Below are 10,909 nucleotides of genomic sequence, written 5' to 3' on the forward strand. Positions count from 1 at the left end.
TCCAGCATGTCCACTTCCTCCGACCTGGGGGTAAAGGGGCATCCCATAAGGGGGTTAGTGGTCATAACAGTTGAATACCCGTACCCAATGGGTCGAGAATTCACAGGTGTATGTAGTCGTTGAAGTTGGGGATTCGTACCTTGAGGAGCCGGGGAAATCGTCCCTTGAGGTTGAGGTTCAGGTGCCCCTACCTAGGCTCCTCCTTGGGTGACAGCATAGGTTAAATGCGGAGGTACCTCCACGGTTGACGAAATCGTTTGGGTTGTCCCCGCGGGTGTTCCTCCTTCAAGGGCGCTGCTTGTTCTCCGTGTTCTCGCCATGGTTGTTGTTGTGCTTCCCACAGATGGCGCCAAATGTTATGGATCAAAAACTAAGGTATAATAATTGCTGTATTTATTACTAAGGAACGTGATCTTCAAGGCTCGATTTGACTGCTCTTGTGTTTCGTGACTCGATCTGCCTTAACAAGATGTCTACGTACCTTGCTGTATGCCAAGAATCAAGTCAAAAAACGTCGTTCTGATTTGTGGGGTGAGGCCCCTTATATAGATGTTGGGAGTCCGTGAATTGGATTTGGGTTAGGAGACTTGGTGGGTAAGTCTCAGAATTAGAATGGACTTTGGAGTCCTAAGAGGTAGGAAGCTGATTCCTTATCCCACCAGGTTACTTAGAGGCCAATCTACAAAGATTTATTTCTCCTCACTAGGACTCATCTTATCAGCTGACTTATCCCTTATTAATTAATTACGAAATTAGTTAATATTCAGGGTTTTGGGCCTTTTGAAATGGGCGTAGCTGTTGGCTCAATTCTGATATGATTAATGCAACATTTATTACATACCCATGCCTTATTTTCTTCCCTATCACCTTATCTAAATATTAATTAATCTAAAATAAATTAATAAATAAATGACAAATCACAATCTACAAGTTAATAGTTTACTGCTGAAATTCAATTACATGCTTTCTTAGTTCTCTGAAAAAACAAACTCTGCAAAGCTCGCCTCTAGCCTCTCCCAAATTCCAAGCGCCGCTTATGAACACCCTGCTGCACAGACGCTCTCTGTCCACTTCACTCGGGTAATAAACTTTCCCCTTCATCTTCTACTTCCAATTATATACAACCCCCCTGATAGGGTAATGTTTTATTTATTTCCTATAGATTTACTATATGAAGTGATATTGATTAGGTCTTCCAATCGTTTCCTCTTAATCACAAGTTGATCAATCAACACACCGTCGACCTTCAATTCAGCACTATCAGAAATTCCAAGTTTTTTATCTGTAATGTAATTAACAAGGTTCATTCTCTTTATTTTATACATTGATTGAATTTATATATCAGTATTCTACATTTGTCTAGTTAGCAATATCCATCCCAAGATGATCACGATTATGTTTTGCTCTTTTCAGCACCTACCTTCTCTCAAACTATTCAAAGTACGTAAAATACATTACAATTCATGTTTCTAATTAGTTAGCAATCTCTTCGTTGGTATTTCTATATGTCTAATTTACATATGTAACTATATTGACTGTATAATTAACTTTTGTTATATGTTATCATGTAGTTGGTATTCGATGTGGGCAACAATATATAGGTGTGTACTACGGGACATTTTTTAATGATCAACCATCTGTACAAGAAGCCATTTATCGTGTAAAGTCAGTTGGGATCAGGAATATGAGGCTCTAAGCCCTTACCATAATAATGCTTTCCAACCTTCAAGAACAAGGGAGTTGAAGTTAACTAGAAGTGGCCTCGAACCAAACAATGCCAACCAGTAGATCCAAGAAATCGTTAGAAATCTTTCCCACCATCGGAGATTTTTTTTCCTATCAAGGTAACTACTATATATATTATGTGATGTCTAATCAATTCCTACACTCTTACACACACATATATATATAATTTTGCAGGTGTTATATTCCAAAGATCTCAAACATTCCAGCTCTTCCCAAAGTCATGAAATAGTGGGTTCCACGGGAGCTCCAATAGCAACCACTAGCATAGACGAAGACTGGGATTGTTAAATATATGATCCTATTGGGGCCTTCCTCTAACACCTTAAGGTTTTAGATGAGCTGGTTCCTCAACATGGTATCAGAGCTTAGGCTGGCGGGAGAACTAAGGTTCGATTACCAGCCACCCCCAATAATCTCACAATTTAATGTGGACACTAAAGGCAATTGATACCCCAAAGATGGGTGTCGGTGTTCCACTCTTCGGGGGAGTGTTAAATATATGATCCTATTGGGGCCTTCCTCTAACACCTTAAGTTTTTAGATGAGCTGGTTACTCAACAGGGATGCTGTTGTCACAACAGAAAAGCTAAGGGCCTCAATTGGAGAGATTGCAGCCATGAGATTGGGTAATGGAATAGTGGGAAGCAACAACAACAATGGAAAAGTAATGCCGATAATGTTGTCATTAGTAAAAAATATGAAAAAATCTTTATATGTATGGATGTAATTTTGATACACGTGTACAATAATTTTTATTGTTATCTATTTACGTTCCTTTAAATAGCAACTAGACTGTGCAAGTGAGAACTAAATTAGTAAAGAACATATAAACAGGCGTAACAGGTACATATAAATAGGTACACGTAGGCATAACATATATTTCCTCTATATTCCTTCTGTTTCATTCATTGCTATACACTTTCTTTTTTTGGATGTCCCATTCATTCTATACATTTCAAACTTACCAAAATAGTAAAATTTTAATAGTATAAAAATCAACTACATCAACAACTTACTACCACTACACTCACTTTATTCATTAAATATAAATTTGTCCCACCACTTTACCCAACTTTATACTTTTTTTTCACTAAATTATATTTTTTCTTTCTCTCTCATCCCACTGTCTTACCAAAATTACCAAAAATAACATTATTTTACTATTATGTCTTATCCTCCGTGCCCAAACTATTTGTATACAAATGGCTGGAATGGAGGGAGTAGATTTTATCTTAGCGCTTAAGTCAGGATTTCAAGCTAGAACGGTTAAGAGGATTTTCAGTCGTTAAGAAGAAAATTTTGAAGATCCAAACATATTAATGAACTTAATAGCAAGAAAACTCGTGTGAGACAATGTTAATTAAAGTTAAATTAAATTACATGTCAATAATGTTATTTAAAGAAGTTTGTAATGTGGAATCTCACATAAGTAATACTGATAGCATTCAAAATAATTTTTAATCTTCTCATGACTCATAAATATATTTATAGTGTTTTATGGGTGTTGTCTAATTAAGATGATTTTTGATAATATTTATATTCATGCCTTATTTTCAATTCTTCAAGAATAATGTTAAAGGAACTATAACCCATCAACGACAATCTTCCAAATAAAATCCGGATAATTTTCAAATATTACATCCTAAAAGTTTAAGTTTTAGTTCTAGTTTTATTCACAAATTTTTAAAAGTCTTTCGAAACTTTACTCAATCCTTGTGCTATCACGAGACTTTCTTTTTAACTAGTTCGTATTATTTTTTTCCTCTGAATCTCCAATATTTTTAAGCATTTTCTGTCTTTCTTTCTCTTTCCAGTCTTAATGTCTTTCAAGACATTAAACAATTCAATTTTAAGTAATTAACTGAATAGATCTATGTTGTATTACAGGATGATCAATCTTTCAACCTCAGCCCTTGAGACTGGTCAATTATGTCTGAATAAATATTTTTTGTGTTCCAATGATCATAAGTTCATATTGCTCATGTGCCTAATATGTCCTTAAATAATAAATACAATCATTTTTTAATCACTTAATAACTTCATTCACAAAAGTATTTCACTAACGGGAGTGAATAGATAGACCAGCCATTGAAATGAGATTGTTATTACTATAAAAGTAATTATAGAGGGACAAAAATATTTTACCAAAACTTTCCGAAAAAACGAGATGTCGCTTTTCTGTTGGTTATCGTACCAATAAAAATATGTCATATATTTTTTTGGAGTTATTTTGGTACCGATTTTGGTAACTCAAACACTACTCTTACGGTAATGAGTTTTGCATATGCACACTTTATTTTTTCTTTAATCATTAAAAAACTATGCGAGATTCGGGCCTTTAGCCTAACTTTTTTCTAAAACTGACTTAAAATTTTTAATTTACATTTTTTTCAAATTTGCTAAGTTTACCTATTTATCAAATCAATCTTGGTAAATGAATGATCATAAAATAATAATTTCATCAAATGAATAACTTGTATGAACAATTTGTATGGTTTCAAATATAGTAGTGAAATATATGTTAATCTTAATTAATTGAAGAATAATATCAATAAGTGAAATAATATAATCGTTTCTGAAGCTATTCATTGATCGTGATTTAACTATATATTTTAAATTGATGAAGACTAAAGCAGGTTGCGGGATCAAAAATCAGTAACTCAACTTCCACATTAATAAACTTTTGATAACCACTTGATTTTTTTTTATTATCCTAAAGTCTAAAATTGTTCGATATACAATTCAATATTATTATCGCTCGTCGTTAAATCCTATCTACTATCCTAAATTCGGTTTTTTTACTCTTTGTTGCATGAAAATCTATATAAATTATTCTACATTTTCGTCTTCTATTATATAAGTCCCACAAGTTATATAATATACATGACTCAGATGTATTTTGTGAGACATAATTATAAATCGTATAATATATATTACATATAATCCTCTTTTCAAAAATGCATATTTAACATTTAGTTAATTTGTATGTTGAATCTTTTGCTTTTTTTAATGAGTTATATTTTCAAAATCAACTAATTGTATAACTTCTCGGTATCTACAAGTAGGTTATTATATCTCTTGTAATAATATATAATTTTGGATATTATATCAAAATTTTTATATTACAATAACCGTTATATTTTTCATTCTAATATATTATCATATACTATTTACAATCTTGATTATAATACAATATTATATCTAGTTATGTAAAATGTAAACGACAATATATAAAGAGACAGGATCTCATTTATAATCATTTACAAAAAATCAAAGTTTAATATTTTTCTTACTATAAATTTAATATATTTTTTAGTGTTTATAATATTTTTTTTTGTAATTTCATCTTAATATTGAACTACATATTCGATGTAATTATTAATAGACAAGCGATGTGTAATCCAAAATTTATTTAAACATTATTTTGAAATTTTTCTAAAGTTTCATATTTTCTTAGTATATATATTTTAATTGATCAAAATAATATACCTCAAAGGAATTATTAATTTATCTAATTTTATAAGAAAAAATAAATTAACAAAATGGGTGTATATAGTTACATGCTTACATATATATATATAGAGTTTTACTCAAATACAAACTAAATTACAATACAAACTACAAATTTTACCCCCACCCAATTTAAATATACTCTCCCACACACAACTCCACCTAATTCCCTCCATTTTTAATTTATATTTTCCCATCAATTGGTGAACTTTTTTTTAAAATATAACTTCACTGTATTTTTCTACATCCTCCAACAATCGGTATGAATACCATATTTGATAAATTTCGACGATAAATCATTAATTATGCCTAGGAGAATCACTAAAGCATGTTGGTTGCTAAAATAGTACTGATTTCAGCTTACTGATTCGGGTAAGATTAAATACTGATTTGTCGTCAGAATATATCAAATATTCTATGCAAATTGATGAGTGAGAGATGGAGAAAAATACGGTAAAATTATTTTTTTTAAAATAGTTAACCGACTAACGGGAAAAGTCAAATTAAAAGTGAAGAGGAAATATATACATGCACATGGAGGAGAGAGAAAGAGATTAAACATGTGGCTGTTATTTAGTTTGTAATTTGTATTTTAATATTAGTTTGTATTTGAACATTTGCCTATATATATACTTATAATAAAATAATGCATACAAGTTATCATGTAATAGTCTATAACCATTGTATCTTAAATGAATAATAAAATATTTACAACTTGTTTCTTAAATTAATAGTAAAATATTTATAAAGGAGATTATAAATGAAGAAATTTTACATACCTAGTTACTGAATTATAACATAAGGCTAAATGTTCTCCTAAATGTTATCCTAACTTAGGTGGTTATGGACTTGCATCAAGTTACTTCCTATAAGATATTATTAAGATAAGATGATTAGAAGGATAAAGAATAAAACAAATGACCCAAAGGGGGTTCCGGATATGTCAAAAGCAAGCAACTTTAAAACAAATGACCCAAAGGGGGTTCCAGATATGTCAAAAGCAAGCAACTTTATCTTCTTGTGTTTTACTTATTCTTGTTAAATTTACCACTGTATATGGCCAAACAATACATAATCTCCGCCCAATTTGTAACTGCCTCAATAGATGCACTTTATAATATGAGTTACATATATATATACATTAACCATTTAATTAAAAATATATTATGTAACTCCTATGTTACTACAATTATATTAATATACTCTTATATTAATACACTCATAAATATAATATTCATGAATTTATTCATTTTTCTTATTTGATAAAGTAAGTCAAAATATATAACATCTCTTACTTGACGTTTTTGTCAAATACTTTTCATGACTTTAGAGTTTACATTTAAATATATTCACTTCCGTTAAATCGACATTCAATATTTAAGCAATACAATTTTCTAATTTCAGTCAAACTAACATGTTTAATTTTCACAAGAATACTTTATGTCAAAAAATTTAGATTCATAGAACGAGGGAAAATGGATTCACTTCTTCCAACGCATTCCTTTTACTTTTTAAACTCCAATCCTACCAAAATTAAATTGGTATCCTATAAATGGATTCATATTTTTAATATCACATTCGATGCTTCCCAAAATAATAACCAAAATTTAAAATAGACTTATTAGTCTTATATTTTCTTTCCATAATTAACTCACAAATTTGTGAATTTTATATCTTTCGGAATAATGAACAACTCCCACATTTGTTTCTATTTTGTAAACTCAAATTTAATTTTTCATGACTCCACAAATCAGACTTTCAAAATCTCAAAAATATAATTCTTGCGAATTCATCGCTAATAAATTTCTTTATTTGTGTCGAAAAATAAACATGTCCATTCACTATTATATTTAGAATAGTCATTCATCTCTTCTATATATAATAGAAGAACAGAATGATAATATCCTTGAGATTAAAAAGTCTCATTGACATATATAACCTCATTCACAAATATAACCTCGTACCACTACACCATATTGTCACATATGCCTTTTATCATACACATAATATGTAAGTGTGCTAAATGAATATTTTATTTATCTTTAAAAATGGTTACTGTTATTCCCAGTGGACTAACAATGAGATTTACAGAAGGGGGGTTGAATGTAAATCTCAAAACTTTTTCAAGTTTTGAGCAGTTTGTAAGACTAAGTGTTTGAGTGATCAAATGTGTGTGAATTGCTTGGAGCTGATGCAGACAGATATATATTCAAACACAAACGTAATGAACACAAAGAACTTAAAATCTTTTATGGTGGATTTGTTGTTCCACCAGAGATGTGTTATTTCAGAAAATCTGTGATTCAAAATTAAATCACAGCTGTTTCCTAGTACAAACTAGATGATTTTCTCTCTTGATATTTCTAAACAGCTTAGGGAAAATTCATATCTAATTACTAGCTACTACCTGGTTTATATATCACCAAGTTTACAAGTGAAGACAAATATAAAGTACAATAAGACAATAGTTCTCCACTTGTTTCTGTTCCATTTTTATCCAGTGTAATATGGAATTATCTGTTGACTTTCCATTTTGAACCAGACTAAAAACGGCTGCTTTTTCTGCTGTTCCTGAAATAGGCTACCACATCTCTGTCAATCCATGTGCCTCTGTCAGCTTTGTTAACTGTCACTATCAACTGCTATGAGACTGAGCATCCGTTGAAGCTTTCATCCGTTGATGGCTTTATCCGTTGATGCTCTAGCAGTGCATCCGTTGAAGCTTTCATCCGTTGATGGCTTTATCCGTTGATGCTCTAGCAGTTGAAGCTTTATCCGTTGAAGCACTTATCCATTGATGAATATTATCCGTTAAAGCATTAGAGGCATCCGTTGAAGCTTAGTTTCTCATCCGTTGAAGGTCTTCAATATCCGTTGACACTTCTTCACTTATACAAAATTACAAGGCATGAAATATTTACAATTAGCCCTCCTATTTGTACATCCATTAGTAGTCAACATGACTGATTATCTCCTAACAACATCTAAGAATTACAGCTTGAAATCAGAGAGTGAGATGTGCTACAATACCAAACTTATTGCTAAGTAAGGCTACTCCTTCAACGGATAGCCAAGATGGTCTTATCCGTTGAGGCTACAAACACTAGATTTCTACTTAAGTGTTTTGCTGAACTTATCATCAAACTAATACACATATTCCTAACAATCTCCCCCTATTTATGTCTGTTATGCCACGTTTTGGCATGGCAAATACTTTTTAATAATTCCGTAATTTGTTAATTATTAATTACGGCTAATAATTAATTGCTTAAGCCCCAAGTTATCCTCTCTCCGAAACGAGGAAAGAATCAATCTCAATAAATCAATAACGAAAAATATCTCTCAACGATATTCTTCAAATCAGGAAGATATCACAACGCTCAGATTAAATCAGATAAAATCGGTAATTACCACATTAACGAAACTTATCCCTAAAATCTCTTAGGGATAAGCCCAAATTTCACAGAACTGCGTAGGCTTGATCCAATATAAATTGGTACGCAGGCATCTTGGCAAAGGGATCCGATACAACGAGACAAATCGAGACACCTCCCAAGTCCAGCCCCTCTTTTTCATAAACCCTAATCTCACAACTACACACAAATTGCTCTAATATTCCAGCAACCCTCTGATTTCGTGTTGTTACGAAATTCCTCCAACAACATTTGGCGCTAGAAGGAGGGGTACTTTATTATTCGAGGAGGACGAATAATTTTACAAAACTCGTGGGGTTTTGGTTTATCCAGATGGGGGGTCGATAGAGGATAAAAATAAATAATAAAAAGGTTCTTGGCACATGGCGGATGAATTGCAAATAACGAAGAGGACCGGCAGGAGGCGCGTGAAACAAAATGTGGGACCCACCAGAAGAAACAAAAACACAAGAACGTGATTTAAAAAAAATAAGAATCGGAAGAGCACTTCTGGAATAAAAAAGATGGAAAGTGAACATTATGGCCTCATGATAACAGGTTGGCTCATGGGTACGGAAAGAACACAAAAAAATAAAAAAAACGGTTAAAGTGGAGGAATACGGCAGGTGAAGCATGGCAACAAAAAAAAAGAGAAAAAAAGCCTCGCAGGATCACGACGGCAGCCAGCAACGGAAAAGATGATCAGAATTCGGAAATTCACAATCGGCCGGGGAAGAAAAATAAAGATAAGATTTATTTTCTTTTTGTTCATTTATTTCTGCAAATTAATTATTACTTGATGTATGCATAAATATTATGTTTTTCCTTTAATTTTTTAAATATTAGTGATAAATTCGTGCGAGTCGCATATTTTTATGATTGTAAAATTATTGCGTCATTCTAATTTTAGACGACGCGTATATTTTTGAAAATATCATACGAGATATTTATTTGAGAGAATTGTTGATTTTTAGAAGATCGTGCGAGCTGCATCTTTTAGAAAAATAAATTATATATGCGAGATGCATAATTTTGGGAAAATATTTAAGAAAGAGCATTATTTTTGGGAAAAATAAATATCGTGACAATTTTAAATTGGCATATTTATTATGTTTGAATTGCGTTTAAAATATTTTGCATATACTGTCGTGATAATACATATATGTCAAAAAATATTTTCAAACTTGTGAATGGGAATTGCTATGTTTGGTAGATGAGACAACCACTTGGAATGATATACACTACCGATTATGAACTTGTATTGTTGACACCTTACGCCTAGATAGGCAGAAAGATTACAAACAGAAAGATTGAAGGTATGAGCTCACCTTATCTCAAGTATGGAAAGAGATTCAAGGTGCGAGCTCACCTTATCTTAAGTACAGAAAGAGATTGAAGGTCGGGAGTTCCGCCTTATCTTTTGCTGAAGGCATGTTTGTTGATCTTGTTACATTCATATAATACTAGCAGTTCACCTCAATAATACAATTTTACAATCGACTGTTATATCTATCTTGAAGTGTGTACGTCAAGGTCCAACTTAACATCATTGTTCGCAATGGATTTATAAATTTGTGCTCGCACAACCACAAATAAGGGAAATATGTATCTTTTTCGGATCTTGCATGGTCTCGCACGTGCATTCGCATAATTGTTTTGAGCACGAAGGTGCTCTATGTTATTTACTAAACTCCGATTTTTAGTTGTTTCAGCGATTGAAGAATATTTAGTTCTCCACTGCAGCAAGCTACACTGAAGAACTGGGGGGTAGTTGTTATGCCACATTTTGGCATGGCAAATACTTTTTAATAATTCCGTAATTTGTTAATTATTAATTACGGCTAATAATTAATTGCTTAAGCCCCAAGTTATCCTCTCTCCGAAATGAGGAAAGAATCAATCTCAATAAATCAATAACGGAAAATATCTCTCAACGATATTCTTCAAATCAGGAAGATATCACAACGCTCAGATTAAATCAGATAAAATCGGTAATTACCACATTAACGAAACTTATCCCTAAAGTCTCTTAGGGATAAGCCCAAATTTCACAGAACTGCGTAGGCTTGATCCAATATAAATTGGTACGCAGGCATCTTGGCAAAGGGATCCGATACAACGAGACAAATCGAGACACCTCCCAAGTCCAGCCCCTCTTTTTCATAAACCCTAATCTCACAACTACACACAAATTGCTCTAATATTCCAGCAACCCTCCGATTTCGTGTTGTTACGAAATT

General features: G+C 32.1%; 1 long non-coding RNA gene across 3 annotated transcripts; it reads left to right on the forward strand.

The window, feature by feature from the left end:
* The first annotated feature begins 968 nt into the window (after nucleotides 1–968).
* Nucleotides 969–2,521, forward strand: LOC141678494 (uncharacterized). 3 transcript variants are annotated; one of them, XR_012557773.1, is made up of 5 exons: nucleotides 969–1,080; nucleotides 1,191–1,301; nucleotides 1,414–1,440; nucleotides 1,572–1,844; nucleotides 1,921–2,521. It is a non-coding gene; the product is annotated as an uncharacterized LOC141678494 (long non-coding RNA). The 3 variants fall into 3 exon arrangements; XR_012557775.1 differs by having other exon boundaries at nucleotides 1,191–1,289; XR_012557774.1 differs by lacking the exon at nucleotides 1,414–1,440.
* Nucleotides 2,522–10,909: the final 8,388 nt, after the last annotated feature.

Source organism: Apium graveolens, chromosome 8, assembly GCF_009905375.1.
Source record: "Apium graveolens cultivar Ventura chromosome 8, ASM990537v1, whole genome shotgun sequence".
NCBI lineage: Eukaryota > Viridiplantae > Streptophyta > Magnoliopsida > Apiales > Apiaceae > Apium > Apium graveolens.